At 36.0% G+C, this 18,146-nt stretch overlaps 2 protein-coding genes across 3 annotated transcripts in view; one reads left to right on the top strand and one right to left on the bottom strand.

Annotated features, from left to right (window-relative positions):
* The window catches only part of LOC129244407 (mucin-5AC-like), a 96,822-nt gene that overhangs the window by 29,747 nt on the left and 48,929 nt on the right, over positions 1–18,146 (bottom strand). The window lies entirely within an intron of this gene.
* Positions 643–18,146, top strand: part of LOC129244657 (uncharacterized) — a 67,649-nt gene continuing 50,145 nt past the window's right edge. Inside the window, exon 1 of one of the 2 annotated variants that reach the window (XM_054882409.1) lies at positions 643–1,029. The gene's annotated coding sequence lies outside the window, so the exon portion shown is untranslated. Of the gene's footprint in view, positions 1,030–2,667; positions 2,712–18,146 lie in introns of those variants that run through there. The other variant, XM_054882410.1, reaches the window with a different exon arrangement.

Here is an 18,146-nt window from a genome sequence, read left to right on the forward strand (position 1 = left end):
AACAGATATTAATTATTAGTGCCACATAAAAAAAAGCGGAACATGGCAAAAGCAATTCGATGGTTTAATCAGAGATCGTGTTTTTTAATATTTTGAAATTTTGTTTTAGAAATTTTTAAAATGTTTTTTTTTTTATATATACGTAATATATGCAGCTAGTGTTAAAATTAAGTGTACATCACATATTGATAACAATATAACTCATACTACAAGAACTGCTATATAAAGCAATGTTTCGAACTTCGTATACAATTTATATGAATTCAGCAAAATCTCAAAACTTTTACTTAGAATTTTTTTGGATATACAGTTTTACAAATCATTGAACTTTGGCATAATTAAGGGCAAGTTTCAAGTAGATAAAAAATCACAGTGATTTTTTTTCGGGTGCGGTCTTGTGCATTTTGATCATTTAACGCCTGCTCCAAATTTTTTTTATGTGGAAGAAAACACATACCATAGTCAAAAGAAAAGATTGTCAAAAATCAAAGTAATTTTTGAATCAATTCGAACTTTGTTTTTATTATATCGAAATTTAACTGTGTAGTCAAAATTTTTCTGAAAATTCTGAGTAAAATTTAAAATTTTGATGGAAATTTGCCGAAACTTTTCTTTATATAGTTTTGGTTTTTTATAAAAAAATAACTAGTTTGAGTTATTTGTCATAGTAAATAAATAAACAGTGAATACTTATCAATATGTGGTGTTGTTTTGACGTTGACGTTGTGTTCACAAATAATAGCAGTGCGAGATAGTATTTACTTTATTTTACTTTTTCAGTAATTCTTTTTTAAAATTTTGTTTACATTACCACTTAAGGTCTCAAACTTTGTACAAAATGAAGTGATATAAATCTCCACATCCAAAAGCTTTTAAGAGAGACGAAGTGGTTTCAACACATTGGATATTAGAGAGCCCAAACTAGCGGTATCTCAATGGGCGCCATCTATACATTAATGAAGCGCGGTAACCGCCATAACCCAACATAATCTGGCCTAATACCTTAAGACTTACGAAAGTCCCCGGAAGGTAAGATATATTCAGGCATTACCTCTTCACTCTCTGGTGGACTGTTTTTGAATCTAAGACTTTGCTTGAGCCGTTTAATACCAGTTTTACAAACAGTCGACTGCTTTCTTTATGTCTTCTACCGAGAAAACACGACAGATTGATACCGAAACAAAATCCTTCACCAACTCTTTCATTCAATTTGGAACTGCTGAAAAGCTCCGCCGGACCTTAGTGTAGATGGATCCGACTAGTCAGTAATTAGCTAGAAATCTTTAAAAATCTGCTTTAAATCCTTAGACCTAAAACTCTCACTGGACAAGTTTAAAAACTATGATTTATGAATGTCCGAAATCCCTTAGTAATTAAAAATAAATGTGTTGGCAACGGTGCAAATGACAATTTAAATTCCAAATGTTGTTATTATCCTTAATATCCCGCATGGAATGCGAAATAGTGCGATTTCTAGAATAACCGTGTACATGCACATTTGAATGCGTAAATATTCGTGTATATAAATTCATTCATTAATGGCGCAGAAGATTAGTGCATTCGCAGCAAAAATACATTAAAGCTGTGGCGAAGGGGAAGTACAAAAGCCTTCTATGAATAGTTAAGAACAGGAGATTGCGCTGGCTGAAGAGGCAAGTATGGGCGTTCGAAATGGAAAGAAGGAAGCTCGCGTGTTACACATAAGCACGCAGCGATCACAACAAAACCAGCCACATCAGTGACAACAACATAAATTAGATGAATGCAGAAAAGTAATAACAAAGTTAGAAAAAAAAAACAAAAAACAGCAAGCACACGTGTGTTGCAACCCTTAAAATTTAGAAAAAAAAAATTGTGCCAGCCACATTTGCCTACAACTTGAGCTTTTGATCCCCACACTTAGCGCACTAAACGACGCCACCTCCCTCCCACCTCTCTCAACATACAAGCGGCGCTGTAATTTCTTGTCATTTTGGTTTGCATGTGTGTGTGTGTTTTGCACGCTCATAATGAGCTCGCATATTCGCATTAAGCGCGTATTTGCTTTTAATTTAAAATTCTAAATTCAAAATGTCTACAACAACCCCCACCAGCCTCTCTGCAGAGAGCGCGGGGCTCACTCTTCCAGTCATTCAGCTCCACTTCAACAGTTTCTAAGTACTTTTCGTATTTTCATATTTTATGATTCATTACTTGGCAATGGAAGTGCAAGAGGCAGCGCGCTGAAGGTGGCGAGAGGCCAGCTGGGTTGCATGCAACATAGTAAGCAGGACGTGCACAACGCCAAAGGCTTTCCAGCCGGCGGGGCATTACTTTCGAAGGCAGGCAATCGGTTGTCCGCAGGATAATGACGGAGGGCGTCAAGCGCGCATCATAATTTTGTTAAATTAGTGAACAACAACAACAGCTGTAGCAACAACAAAAATCGTAGCTACTACTAGAACAAAGGATATCGTGCAATAATAATAACAACATAAAGGCCGCCACAAACATTTGCAAAACTCCCCAATTGAGCACGCACTGGAGTTGAAGGCGCAGTTACAATAAAAAACAAGCCGAGCAGAGTTAATAACAACAAAAGCAAGTGGAACAAAAATATTATTAACTGCACAGTGGAAGGCACGCAAAATTTATTGACAAAAACTCAATGCAGGAAGGATATGAGGAGAAACAAAAAACAAAAAAAAAAAACACAAAAAAAGCGTGCTTAGGTCAGTGAGTATGTTAAAAAAATAATGCAAATGCACATATAAATGCCTGCAAATTCATTTAATTTCTTTTCTTTGTTGCTTTTTGTTTGAAATTTCCTTTTTTATTGGCTGCGCCATTCGAACTAATTAACGAAATTTTTCCAACCCTTCATAACCGACTCAGTTTTGCATGATTTTGCAATTAATTTCCTCAAAGGCTTTACACACACACGCATACGAGTATCGGCGAATTGCATGCAAAGTAATGTTATGGGCATTAAGGACATCGGCCGGCTTTTGGATTGTTCAAAGGGGTTATCAAATTAAAATTTCTGGTAGGAAATCAGCACAAGTCCGAGGGAGTGTACCTATACACATGTGTATGTATGCATGCAGATACACTCGTATGTGCGTATGTGTTTTTGCTCATTATGCACATTCGTTGTTAGCAAAATTAGAAGTGGTCTGGGTTAATCGATTTTAGCTGCTGCTGAGCTGAGGGTTTAATGAGTTATTCGGCGTAAATTCATCGTGAATGCAAATGCCACACTTGGGGATTTTTTCATACACACATTTACTGGAGGGTGAGAATAGAAATTCATTAACCGAATATATGAATTTAATAAGTTTTACATTAGTTGTATTCCGGAAATTACATTTTTTTTAATTTTTTTTTTCTTAAGCGTAGAAAATATATGAACACTTTAAGTAATTGCGAATTATCAATTTAGAACTGATTGAAGAAATATTTATCCAGTATAGCGTTTGGAATGTGTGAGAATTGGAAACAAAACACAGTGCAACGTCTTTCAGAAAAATCAAGAAAATTACTGTTAATAAGTTCAATAATACTGCTGTCATTTCATTGGCAAATTATTATTAAATTAATAAAGCTCTGAAAAACAACTGGGCGATACAAGTCTCTCTATAATTGATTTAACATTGTAAGTCGGTTGGTTTCATTATAATAATAAAAAAAAGTAAATCTGCTTGTTGCGTTTGGAAGTGATAAAAATCAGATAAAAAGTGGCCGAAATACTTTTTTGAGACAAAAATATTACTATTATTATTATTAATTGCTATTGTGCCCACTTTAAGCGCCTGGTGCCGAAACCAATGTTTGCCAATGTTGTCTTCTTCTCGCTTTCGCCTTAGTTTGAGTCCATGAGAGGGATTCGTCAGTTTCTAAATATATATTCGTTGCCGAGCGTCAGGCTATTGGACGGCTCACAGATTGCGGTTAGTGAATTGCCTTCTGAAATGGGGATTATGGTGGATACGGACGTAGTAGGTTGGCGGTGAGCTCTGTACAATTTTCTAAAAACTCCAGACTCAAATCCACCATCTACAGAGCGAGGTAGTGCCGCTTTTTAATAAACATTTAGCCCAAAACAGAGTCTGTCTTGTGGAAAGTGGCTGAAAAGGCGCTTTCTTGTCATGCGGATAGAGACCCTACTTATCGTTCTACTGATAGCTTATAGCTCTGAATTGAAATTCGCTACTAACACCGAAACAAGTAAAATAAAATCGAATAAAAAATAAGCCACTTTCAATTTTTTGTAACAAATAACAGGTAAGCAATTAACATCTGCTTATCTTTTCTTAAAAATTTAACTAAAACAAAGTAGCGGCTCAATAAATCACAGATTTTCTTATTTCGGGAATATTTTAATTCATCATTCTGTATAATCACGTGAAAAGTTATTGACCTTTCGTATTTGTTTTTTCGTCTTGTGAACAGCTGTTTCGACTTTTTTTACTAACTTATATATTTGTCTAAAGGAGATATTTTAAAGTCTGTCTCAGAGTCAAATGCTCATTCAATATAAAGCCAATGCCTTCCTTTGATATCTTTACGATGACAGCTAACTCACGCAACTTTACTTTTCGATCATTCAAAAGGATTTTGTACATTTTTTCGATGTTTCCACCTCATTTAGATGTCCACTGCGTTGTGCATCATCGGTGTCTCCACGACCACGTCTTGAGACAGCAAACCAACGATTTATTATTGTTTCTAATGGAGCGGAATCACCATAACACTCTGAACGCCATTGCTTTGCTGGAACGGTATTTTTTCCTATCAAGAAGCAGTGTAAAATTGAAATGCGAAATTCATCTTGATTTATTGTTTTGAAAATAACACAGGTCGCGTCACTCTTAGCCCAATAACTCACGAACTAACGAATAGAATATCATGCAATTTTAATGGCTGTATATCTAAGGTTAGTACTAACAGAAAAAGAGGTTAATGCAATAAAATTAGAGCAATTTATGTGAGAACGTCGAAATATCGATGTTGAAGGTTGTTCAGCAACAATTCGCGCTACAGCAGCAATTTGCTCTACAGAATGTCCAGTTTTTTGTATAGCCAGTCATTTGTCTATCCTCGATAGAACCAATTATTTTGAAATTTGTTCACCAATCTTTGAAAAGTCGACAGATTTATTTATTTATTAAATCCCAAACAAAACTCACGAATTTTGCCATATGTTGTTCTCAAAGATCGACTATTTTCATAATAGGTTTCAATAATTTTAACATGTTTTTCTATTGGGTAAAATTATATATCTTCCACTTGATAAATGTCAAAGATGCCATAAAAAAGTTACTGTCTGGGAGTTATTCACTAGGCTTCACCTTTATTTATTTATTTACGGAGTCTATTGAGTTTTCATAGTTCCTTACAGATTATGAACAAAGTTAAGCTTAATAAATAATGAAAAAACTTATGAGTTCTAACAAATAAACTCGAAAAATTAAAAAAAAAAATTAACAAGAAAAACCGTGTCGTAGACGAGCAATAACTCAGTTTTGTATTGTAATTGGCACCGTTAAATAGCATGAAATTGGTAAGCTTCGCTAAGGAATATTAAACTTTTATCATTTAGTTATATTACAAATACTCGTAAAATACAAAAGCAGTATGAACCTTCCAGCTTCCGACGGCTTAAAATTTATTGATAGCTATCGGTATAGAAAAATGTATGGAGAGTAAATAAAATTTAAGAAGAATTTTTGAAAATTTTTTTAGCAAGGCCTCCAGATGATCGTATCTTACTCGGGAGTAAACAAAAGTAGTACAGATATTTAACAATTTAAGCTTGTATAGATGTTCTTTAAATTATATTATAAAATTATAAAATTTTTCACCATAGGAACCCAAGTGAGATGAGAGTTATTTGGCAAAAATTTCTTGATGACAGGCTTAGAAATCTACATGAATGAATTCAGAAACAAAACAAAAGATGACGGTTCTTAATAAGTCACTTATCATATGTTTTTGTTCTGGGACTGTCCGGTATACTTCTATGCAGTGCTTTGATATTTTCTCGTGATCAAATTATTGAGGGGCGGCCAGCTTGGTCTAAAATCAATGACTGATCTAGTTTCTCTGAGTCTAAACTGGAAATGAATCTCTTCATAAAAATTGTAAAAAATTGTCAAAGATGCATTCTTTGAAAAAAGCATACTCAGTAATAAAAAAATCATCTTTCGTACAGAGTTTTAGTCTAAGTTTTCTGGAACTAACAGCTGTTATTTTTCGTTCGCACACTTTAACTGAAAGTAAAATCAGTGTTTTCTTAGTTTTTGGACTCTTTTTATGTTGTCTTAAGTTTCTACCCCCCCTTTCTATGACCGACACTCATAAATTTAAATTTAAACTGCAAATCAAGCAAGCCAGATCGGTTGAGAGCTTTACAGCACATAAATTGTGATGAAAAAACTCATTTACATAAAAATATGCGTAACGAGCACGCGTTGACAGCAGATGTAAAAATATTAAGTTCATAATTGGTGCAATCAATCAAAACCAAGCCTAAAACAAACTTAATTGCAATTCGTGACGATTTTTAGTAAGCAAATAAATATTTTCCAATGAACATTTGGGCATTTGTGTGCATATATCGAGGCGAAAGTCATTTGAAAATAAGGCTAATATGAAATAAAAATATAAAAAAGGTGATACAAACAAACTCTGAATATTAAATAATTATTGCTATTTAATTACGCTCAACCACATATTAGTGAAAAATTGGTGACTATGGAGCTCAGGGCAGCGGTGTGCGACTTCGATAAGGCAATCGTGATTTGGCATAATAAGCAGCGTTGCCAAGTTTCAGTCTAAACCTTTCTCAATAAAATTCGAATGTATTCGCACGCGAATTAAAATAAATATGAAAGATATCATAAATTCTTTAATTTGTTGAACTAATAAACTGATTTCCCACTTTGTTGACTTGTGAAAATTATCTTTACTTAGAACACATATTACGCTCATTAGCGTCGAGAAGTAGCCATTGCTTACTTGTCATTTGTATTGATTTATTTTCAATTATTCACCTTCTGATGTGCGCGCTTTTCATAAAAATATTTTTATATAATTGAATTCTTTGCACATAAATTTGCATAAAATTCAAATCATTCATGTCAATTGGTTGCCTTCACAAAATCATACCCACCCCTTTTTACTCCCTCGCCCTCAACCACAATCAACTGTAGCACGAACATGAAAATGAGCGACAGACAAAGCATTCGTTCGTTCGCGTTCGTACATAATTCAGAGCTATCAATTTCTTTTAATTGAGAACTAAAAATGCATAAAAACAAAAACAAAAAACAGTCTACTTTGTCTCAATTTTAATTTCAATTTATTAAATTTGCACGCGAGCGACACAATGTTGGTCACAATACAATAAAAGAAGGAAAAAACCAAGCAGCGACTCGCAAATTGGCAGCAGCAGCTGCGCATGCGTCACTGACAGTGGCACAGCACCATGGCAGCGGTAGCTGGCCTGGGAAGAGGAGTGCACGTGGTGTGCCGCAGTAGCTGTGCTGTAATTTTGCCACCACAAACGTCACTCGGCCTCAAGTCTTGTAAGCGACCAAACAATAATGTCTTACAGTCTGGCAGTCACTCGCTCGTTTGCTGTTCATTCGTTCGTGTTGCAAATCTGATTTTCTGCTACTTTTCTGCGGTGCTTTCCACACTTGCCGCCGCAAATACGAGCATGCGCGTGCACATGTGTTAGTGTTGGTCACATGGTCCATGTAGCAGCATTTTATTGCTCATTTAGTAGCGATTCTCTGCCGTTTTGCTGTTGTGCGTCCTCCTCATTTTGCAGTTGTTGCTGTTAATTTTAATTTCGTGCTTTTTCAGTTTACGGGTTTTTGTTTCCTTTTATTGCGATTTACATGTACAACGCGCAGACACACTGCATTTAATTCATTTTTATTATGCCGCAAACGTGCAACACAATTAATAAAATTCTCTACTTTATTGATGGTCCAAACGCAATGGTCAACAAGCGATTGCAGAGTTAGCACCACTTCAGTGAACGCTCGTACGTCCAGGAATGAGTGGCGTTCAGTGCCGCACGAAATGGCGTGAAATTTAACTGTGAAGCATGTGCATATTTGCAACACAATGCAGCAAGTGCAACGCAAGCGCAAGAGCGCCAAGGAGGAGCGGTCGAGGTTGTCCATTGTCGTTGCGATCGTCTCCAACGATCGTTACTTGGCCGATCAATGGACAACTTTTCAATAATAATTGCCATTTGTGGAATGTGGTACAAAGCACACTCACAAGTGCTCATAATCATTATTGCATAAATTATGAGTTGTTAGCGGCTAGCGATCGAAAGTAAGTGTGTGTGTTTATATGTATGTAAGAAGTTATCATGATTACCCGTGCGCTCGGCTTGACGTTAGCTAAAGCGACTTCTGGATTTAAAGCTTTGTCTCCCTTTCTTTGGCTGTCCGTCTACCCCTGCCTGATAAGCACTTGTAATGTTTTGCTGGCGTTTAATTGCTATATTTCGCGAAGAATTTAATGAGCTTCATCAACACGCACCAAAGTACATAATAGAACTATGGACTTACCCGTTAGGAGATCAAACTATTGAAACGCTAGCGAGCTTTCAGGAGTGGAGGCAGTCCGCGCTTAATGACCAGTCAGTGCCTTAAAATTTTGTGCATTCAAGGTCAATAGTTTTGCGCTTATTTTGCACTATGTCTGAGCAGGTTCTACAATGGAAGCCCTAGAACACAAAAGTTGTTTTTGGCTCAAAACCTACCAGCCTAATTACAGCGACACCATTTAGGGTTAGTTCCAGACTAGTCAGTAGTCAGCCATCAAGTATGCAGTTTGGTACTACTTTTCGTTACTGTACTGTTCTCATATCAGCTATGAGGTTTCTCCATAAATACTACTAATGTTATAATCTGCAATATGTGAAAGTGTTAAAATGAAATGCATGCATGCATACGAATTTAGTACTGCTGCGGAAATCCATTTGGTTGATTATGTGAAGTGTCTAACGATCGTCAATATTCGCATGCATTTGCATACCAATAATAATTATAATCTTCTTTAATGGACTACTCATTAAGTGAGAGAAAATGTTCAATGGCATTAAGATGAATCTCTAAGAAAAATTCTGTGACGATGAAAGCTTATTTTATGGGTTCGTAGACACTCGCCTGTTTACTACTACTATTTCGTAATAACGGTATAATAATAGTGTGAGCCTATTAGCTTTGAATAAGGTTTGCTAACGACTGGCCAGAAGCTGCCGCTATTAGAGACAAATTGCTACTGGATATTGTATGAGAGATTTTCAGTAGCCACGAGGACTCCCTGAAATCTTAAAGACATCGTGTGCGTTGTGTGCTAGGGGAGCGTCTGAAAATAATCTTCTAATTAAAAGGCTGTAAGACAGAGCAAGCAGAGCGGTAAGTCCGACAAATAAGAATAAACGAAAAAGGGCAAGTTTGAATTTTTCACAGCAGCTGTGACAAAGTGGTCTCTAGACATTATTCGCTGTAAAGAATGGCCGTAAATGGAGAAATTGAATTCCATCTAATCCAGGTACTAGCATGGTTGTTTTAAATTCTTCTTAGCTAGACTCAAGTATGGGAATGGTTTCTACTGTGCGTTGTGTGTAACAGTTTCAGTTGTCCTTCAATTTTTTAGGGCGAAAACAAATTTTGGAAGGATGCTATTAACACGTATCAGTCTATGGCCGAAATGTCAATCTGACTAAAAACCGAAAAGTAGGACATAAACTACATAAAAATAAAAAAATTAAATTTGGTATTTCATACTTTTAATACAAAATTAAGCAATCATGTCATGTGGATTTTTAAACTCGAATAATAATTTAATTTTCGGGCTAATTATTTGTAAACCAGCGTAATGAGACTAAATTGGATTAATTTGAGGTAAAAATCGAGTCGAGGGCTGGAGAACAAAAATATGGAGTTTTTACCCAAAAAAAACTTATTTGTGCTTTCACTAAGTCCTAATTAGGTGGGTGTCCGCCTACGCGATATCAGCGAGGTTAGCGGTACCAAAAGAAGTGGAGCGTAAGACGAGTTGATTTGAGTGGGCAGTGGTAGTGGTTTTTTGGCTCGGTGAAGCAGAAAAAATTGCAAGAAGCCATATCAGGTGAGATGGCTGTTGAATGGTATTCGATTCGTTCTTGGTCGTTCACAGATAATGATGGCACTGTGCGACGGTGCGTTGTCATGTCAAAATCCCTGAGTTGTTTTCTCGCAAATCCTTTCTATTTTTTTCGAATTGCTTTACGTAAAAATCCTATGACGGTTTAACTAATTAACTGCCTGACTTTCTGCCGAAAATTCATGACGCACAATAGCGTAGTAATCCATAAAAACCGTGAGTAATTCTTTGTTTTTTTGACTGAAAAGGGCGTGGTATTTCTGGTATTAGCTCATTCGCAGCTCTCCGCTTACTCTCCTGATGTCTGATTTGCGTGTCGTACTCATAAACCCATGCCACGTCTGAAGTAATGATGCGTTTGATAAATTTTGGGTCGAAAACGGTAAAGAGAGAAAATTCGATACTTTCTTCGGCAGAACTAGGACTAAGGTGAAACATCGGAGCAAATGCCCAAAAAATGCATGATGCTAATAAATGTGAAACAGCATCGAATGCTAAAACAGGGGATTCCAGCCAACGAAAAAATTCCATTCTGAGGATATGAACGATGAAGCTGATGCACACTCTGGTCCAATCGTCAGATATATTAATAAAATCATGAAGGTCGTGTGATTGTACCGGCATACAATCAGTTATTCCATTAGTTAGGGATTGAACCATTGAACTTCCTGTAACCATTTGCATATGAATTAGTTATAACTATGGTAATTTGACATTAAAAAAAATAACATGACATGAATTAATTGTTAATATATATTTCTTAATTATACATATATTTTTGGTTTCTTGAATGTAGAAATGCATAAGTGTATAACTACAAACATATAGATTCATATATGTGTATATGTATGCATTTCTGTATTAGTGCGTTTATTTTCCATTCCCACTATTCGAGTTGACGCTACTGTTATTATTATGATTATAATTGTAAATATCATATATAAATCTGTCAAACTTTAATGGTAGTCAATTGAGGTGAAAAAAATATAAGAAAAACAACAACAGCAGCACAGAAATTGCGTTAATATAAACAAGATTTTGTTGAATTACATCAGCATCTCTAATGCACCGCACATGGCAATACCGGCACCGCACTCTTCCCCAAGTGCACAGTACTCTATCGGCCGCCTCACCAACACGCGCGCACACAACACGCACACCAACGATCGCATATTTTCTTATCGCAGCAAATTAATTGTGCGCATGCGCAAACACACGCACATTACGACACAAATAACGACGCACATTACCAAGCAAATTATGCTGGCTACTTCATATTTCGTTGGTTTTATTTCGCTTTGGAGTAAATTAATATTTTTGCAGCGGCTTTGATTGAGCGGCCGCAGTTTCTGCTGGCTAAGCGGCGCACGATTTTGTATTTCAACTCAATTTTCTTATTTATTTGTATTTTGATTTTTTTCTACTCGATTATTATTGGTTGGTATCATTTTGGTGGCGTCAATGCGCTTATTGCTGATGCCAATTATTATGAAAACAACAACCAAATCTCTTAACAAGTAAGCTAGTAATAAAGAAATATATACAATACAACAACAACTGGCACAAAAACAAAGAAAGGCGGCAATGAGCAAAGTGTGCACATTAGGGCGGGTCGATTTAAAAATCGCTCATTGCTCTGTGAAAATCGTATTCTAGGGATCAAAATAAAAAACTTTGCCGAAGGAACCATACCTCTAAAACGAATTCTGATGTCCCCCAATTTCAAAATATTACCATTTTTGGCATTTACATGAAAAAATCATTTTTGGCATTTACAAAAAAAATAATATCTATTATTTATTTATAATAATATCTATTTTTTCTCTTAAGAAATTTATTTAGTCAGAACATATGTAAATGAAAAAATTAATTTAAGTGAGTTATAGAAAAGAAACTAAAAAGTTCGACCCAGATTGGGGGACATCAGAATTCGTTTTAGAGGTATGGTTCCTTCGGCAAAGTTTCTTATTTTGATCCCTAGAATTTGATTTTCACAGAGCAATGGGCGATTTTTTTTGCCTCCCTACAAATCGACCCGGCCTAGTGCACATACATTACATAATGGGTGTTTTTTTTAAATGAAACTTTCTTTTTGGAAATTATACACAAAAATTAAAAGAGTTTGCAAAGTTTTATTTCCTTGCAACTTTAAAACATTTCGTATTTATTAAAGATTTTTTGACGGTCGAGGTCGATGACTGCGCTAGGCCATCTTAGCAAACTTTGGCTAATAACGCACCGAATGTTAGATTTCAAGTCACCAATCGTAGCTGATTTATTGGAACAGAATTTATTCCTACAAAAAGTAGTCGAAGGGTAATGCGAGGGTTTCTTTGAGATTTTTCAATCTGCAAAATTGCATAAAAAAGTAGAGCTTATGAAATCCTATGACACTTTGCACCTTCTTACTTACTAAATACTATCACGGAACTCATTGGGATTTACGGGGGCAACTACAAAAAAGCTGCGAATCATTTGCTCGTAGCAGCAACGTCGGTTTCATCTTTGGATTTGCATAGCTATAGACCAGTGTTGCTTCCGGTATACGAAACACACCAAACAACCTCTTTCATGGCACTCAGTGAGGAGTTGAACCCATCGTACTTGTATTTATTCATAGACCCAAAATATGACTCATTTTTTAAACTGCAAAATGTATTTGAATACAACTCGAAAAATTATGAAAGCTATAGGGATTACTAAGCGAAAGTTATTACAATTTATCACCTGTTAAATGTGGAGTACAATACCGAATAGAAATGTCAAAAATATGCATTTAATTAGACAGCAGCTTATTTTGCACCTACATGTCTCAATAGAAATTTCTAAGCGTCTGAAAAAGCACCCGCTACATACATATGTACATTTGCATGTCGCAGCAAATTAATGCGGCTTCATTAATTGACAAGTTGAGAATCGTACATAAAAAACTGCGCTGATGGAGCGCAAATAGAAATAAATATGAAGACATATGTAAGTGAGCGTTAAATCAAAATTGTATATGGGTGGGTACAGATTATATCTGGAGTTTCGAATGGAAATGGGTATATGCATCAATTTATATAAACTGACAATAATGTTGCTAATTAGAAAGTGCCTGGTAACTGGCTATTAAGCAGCAGACATGAGCATAGGTCACATCCCAAATAATTTATATAAAAATTGTTTTGCAACAAAAAGTCGCGACATATCATATTTTTAAGTATTGCGTGAAATGAAAAATAAATTTGTATCAAGTATAATATCATACAATACATTAGGTGAATTAAAATGTGTCCTACATTTTTGCTTTATTTCGACGTTGAAGTTGTCATAACTCTAACTATAATTGCTTTCCATGCAAATAATTCTAGACAGTTCCAAAGAGCTTTCCCACTAATCTTCAATTGTGCTTCAAAGTGCTGACTCACAGCTCTGACTCGACAATTTCCAGAGTTTGGTCAACATTTTCGGTGATTTTTCTGCCAGAAAGTGTCTTTACCTAGAACAGAAGAAAACCCTGAAACCACAGTTTTTCGTTGTTATTACATTCGCTTACGTTTTAGATGCATAAACAGCACACTATTTTTTGGGCACGTGCTCCAACTTTTTACCTCGGTCGTAGTGGCCATGAAGTATCGAATTGTCTCGCTTCTTGCCACTACTTTGGTATGCTACAACAACCAACTGCCTTCACCAAACTCGAAACAGTGCAGGAACTTTTTTAGATATGTGATCTGACCTTTAAATCGGCCTATAGTATGATCCGATGTAATGTTTACTTCGTGAAATATGGACCACTAAAAGCACTTTTCGGAACTTTTTACTTAATTTCTTCAGGAATAGCAAATCAAACCGTGCAATTAATAAATGTCGTTGCAGAAAATTCACATATTTATTTGTATGTACATACTTAGGTATACATATCATTCTTCTGCCGTAAGAACGTCATAACTCAATAATCTAAGCTTCGAAAAAATGGCTTTAGAGGTTTAAAATTTACTAAGAAAATAAACCCATTCTTTCTGCTCATGAGATAGTTTTAATAGATACCCCTATAAATTTTTAAGACAATATGGCATAAGCAACCACGCCCAGTGCTGCGTACTTCGCCAGAAGAATAAATTTTCACATTATGACGTTCTTTCCGCAAACGTGTTATTATATGTATGTGCATATGTGTAGGTACTTATTGCCCCATTAAACAGTTCCACGAAATCGATAAATTGAAATTAACTTGACGGTCGCTCAAATGAGTCAAACGACGCCATCTGCCTATAAAATATAGTATGTAGCATTCACACTTGCCGTCCCTCTACCCCTCTCTCCATTCATTTATTAATTTAGCCCTGATTTCCAAACGCGTCACAAATATTTCCACATTGCGAGCAGCACAAATAAATTTGTATAATTTTCTTCAATTATTAACGCTGATAACAATCAACATCATCACTATTAATAACTCTCACATCCAATGCTCGACATTCAACTATCATTAGCAACTGCGATCACTCGTACTGTACTCCGTGTTTGTGTGCTCGGGGGATCGTTACATTTGGGGTAAGATTTGTTTTTTTCGACCAATTGATTGGGAAAGATCGTTGTTTCCAAGAGAACTCATTTGCTTTGATTCGAGTGTCGTCGAGGTAATTATTTTTGAATTGTTTCTTCATTATGGCTGTTCAATTTATTGATTCTGTTGTTGCTTTGTGTGTGTATGTGCGTTGTACCCTTCATTCTCGTTAATGGTGAATCTGAACTCGATACAAATTCCGTCCCACCATTCGTGTGTTTGTGATTGTATTCTGTGATTCCTTCTATGAATTTGTCAGTTTATTTATTCATTTTATTTATTATATAAGCATAAGTATGTGTGGATGTGCATGTGTAGGAGCACAATATTTCCTTCAATGAGCTGCCATTTGAAACTCATTTAAATATTTATTCATTCGTTGCATTAGCATTTGTTGCTCTTTTCTTCGGGCATTTACTTTTACATTAGTTCAATAATATCGCAATTGAGTACGAAGTTCAATGAAAAGATGTTTAACCTTTTAATGAGTTGCTCGCAATGAGGCAAACAAATTAAATGGAAATGATAACAAATTACGTACAATTGTGTTCGAAAATTAATCTATTTGGATTGGAAAAAAATAAAATAAAAATTTTGGAAGAGAATAGTATCTATGGTCCAAACAGCAGCTCATGAGGTTCATGAGACCATATGTCGCCTGCCGTAGCTGATTGGGTTATTGCGTGAAACACCAAATATCAGAAAAAGTTTTTCTAAGTAATAGCAGTGCTCTGGAGCAGGCAACGGCAAACCTTCGAAGGTATATCTGCTATGAAAAATATCCTCACAAAAACCCATTTGCCGCTCAGAGCGGAATAAATCTGTACTTATGAAACTACATCAATTCGCACACCACAAATAGGAGGAACAGCTTGGCCAAACACTCAACAAAGGTTGTAATTAAATATAACTGTCATATATTATATGTGGTTCAATAAAAGGTGCGTTCGGTGCTGCTTTTCAAAGCTGTAACAGCTATTGGCTTATTTACGTAGACCGCAAACTACGGCGGCCGCCGTAGCCGAATGGGTTGGTGCGTGACTACCATTCGGAATTCACAGAGAGATCGTCGGTTCGAATGTCGGTGAAACACCAAAATTAAGAAAAACATTTTTCTAATAGCGGTCGCTCTTGGCAGGCAATGGCAAACCTCCGAGTGTATTTCTGCCATGAAAAAAGCTCCTCATAAAAATATCTGCCGTTTGGAGTCGGCTTAAAACTGTAGGTCCCTTCATTTGTGGAACAACATCGAAACGCACACCACAAATAGTAGGAGGAGCTCGGCCAAACACCCAAGAAGGCTGTATGGCCCAATTATATATGTATATATATATATATATATATACTTCGATGAGTTTTACGAAAAATGTCCACAAGTGTCTCATCTTACGGCCTTAGAGGTTGGTGTACTTCCGAAATCTCCCTCAAATAATTTATTGTTTTCGCACAGTACAGCATGTAGCAAGATTCTGAAACTAAAATACTTCCAGATCATATTCATGTGCTTTTGAGATCAAAAAGTTATCGAACATGGGCTCTAAGTACATCGATGTCTTTGATCTCGAGTTTTTTGAAGAAGTTTTGCTTGATATTTCTTCTGGCCCACAAACCGCATCATGCTTTGCATTTAAGGGGTGCATATTTAGTGAACGAGTGATTTGGCGCGTTACTTTCGTTTGCTGGATACAAGTTTAAAGTACATTATGGACATACAACATCAAAGTTTAGAAAACGTCATTTCTTAAAAGGGTCGCGTAAAGTTACGCGTGAATTCCTGCCTTAAAAGAAATATCTCATAAAAAATCGTCTACCATTCAGAACCGGCATAAAACTGAGATTTGCCGTTCATGGCTTCCTAACACAACTAGAAGATGCTCGATCAAATTCCTAACAGAAAGCGCCATTAGTCGTGCAGTTAGGAGTCATAATGCCAAAAATTAATCAAACAACAGGTAAAATAAGTAGAAAATCGGTTGAGGGTCAATTGCACTTTAAGAAGCCTCCCTCAGAAAATCTCGAAATATTTATCAAAGTGTTTTAAGATCATTCAAAAGGTGATTTGGAAAAAATACTTTAGAGAAACTAAATTTGAATCAAATGCACTTTATAGCGAAATTCTAAGGCAGATGTTTTGATTTAAGTTTAAATCAACGTTTAATATTCCAATTTATTTGCACCTCACCATTAATTAGTTCCAAATTCTCTTTTTCCTATTAAAAAAAATTTTTTTGTATTTCTCGTTGTTGGCGGCTTTTAATTTTCCCTCGTTGTCATATTATATATTGATATATTGTATTATTAACTAGCTTTTTAGATGCGATTTTTGGTTAATTTTTTTTTTAGGGCTGACATCTGGCCATTCGAGTAAGTAATTGAATTCGCAACAATCCTGTTTCTTGTTTGGCTACTATACATAGTTGCATGAGTCCGCATTGTCTGGTTGAAAATTCAAGTATTCTCATAATTGCACTTCCACTCCATGGTCCTTTGTGCCCTCTACTCATCACAGTACCTCATACCATCCCGTTTGCCTTATTAAGCTGCGTTGGACTGAGCGTATGTGCCTTTCTTCTGGCTGAAATCGGCCGCCATATGTCAACCTTTTCCGAACTATAGCGCTGCACTCGAGAAGAAGGTGTATTGAAGTCTGCCTGCACATAGTGCAGCGACACTTTTACAATATAAATGTTACAAAGTTTAGCGCAACTCCAATTTTTTTCTTTGATTCCGCGAGTAAATTTTCTTTTCCATCGCACTTTTTTAGTATTTTTTCATTGATATTTTTAAAATTTTTCATTGATGGACCAGACTCTTCAGTGGACTACTCTCAAGTAGCAGTTATATTGTTTATTGTGTATCCATCTTACTATTTGTTGAGTTCCACTCTAGTAAAAGGAAGTGGTGTGCCATGCGGTGCTGTATTATTTTTCAACTTTATGCTAATGCTCCAAAGCTTATAATTACAAATATCCGATATCAACTGAGAGCACTGTTACACATATCTACTACGAGTATGTGGCATGCAACCAACCAACTAATCAACCAATCAACGTTTGACAACAACAATTTGCTGCATAAATCAAAAAACTTTCAAATGCAATTAGCATAAAATCATTTTAAAATTTTCGTAGTGATTTTTAACGCGCACAAAATGCATGTGGCGACATTAAAATGCCACAAAATAGTGCATTTTGTATGACATTAGATTCACAAAATATATATACATTTTCTGCGCTGCTACAGCAAGCGTTTGCTGCTAGTTCTGTTGTTAGGTGCGTAGCAGTCAACCTGCCACGGCTTATCTGGCGTTTTATCGGTCGCTTGGCCTGTGGGCCGTCACCGCCTGCTGCGTACAATCGGCATCAACATGTAATAACGATCGTGACAGATTGTGGCAGCGTATTTGAGAGATCGTTGCAGTGCTCGCCAGTCAACCAGC

The sequence above is a fragment of the Anastrepha obliqua genome, chromosome 4, assembly GCF_027943255.1.
Source record: "Anastrepha obliqua isolate idAnaObli1 chromosome 4, idAnaObli1_1.0, whole genome shotgun sequence".
In the NCBI taxonomy this organism is placed as follows: Eukaryota; Metazoa; Arthropoda; class Insecta; order Diptera; family Tephritidae; genus Anastrepha; species Anastrepha obliqua.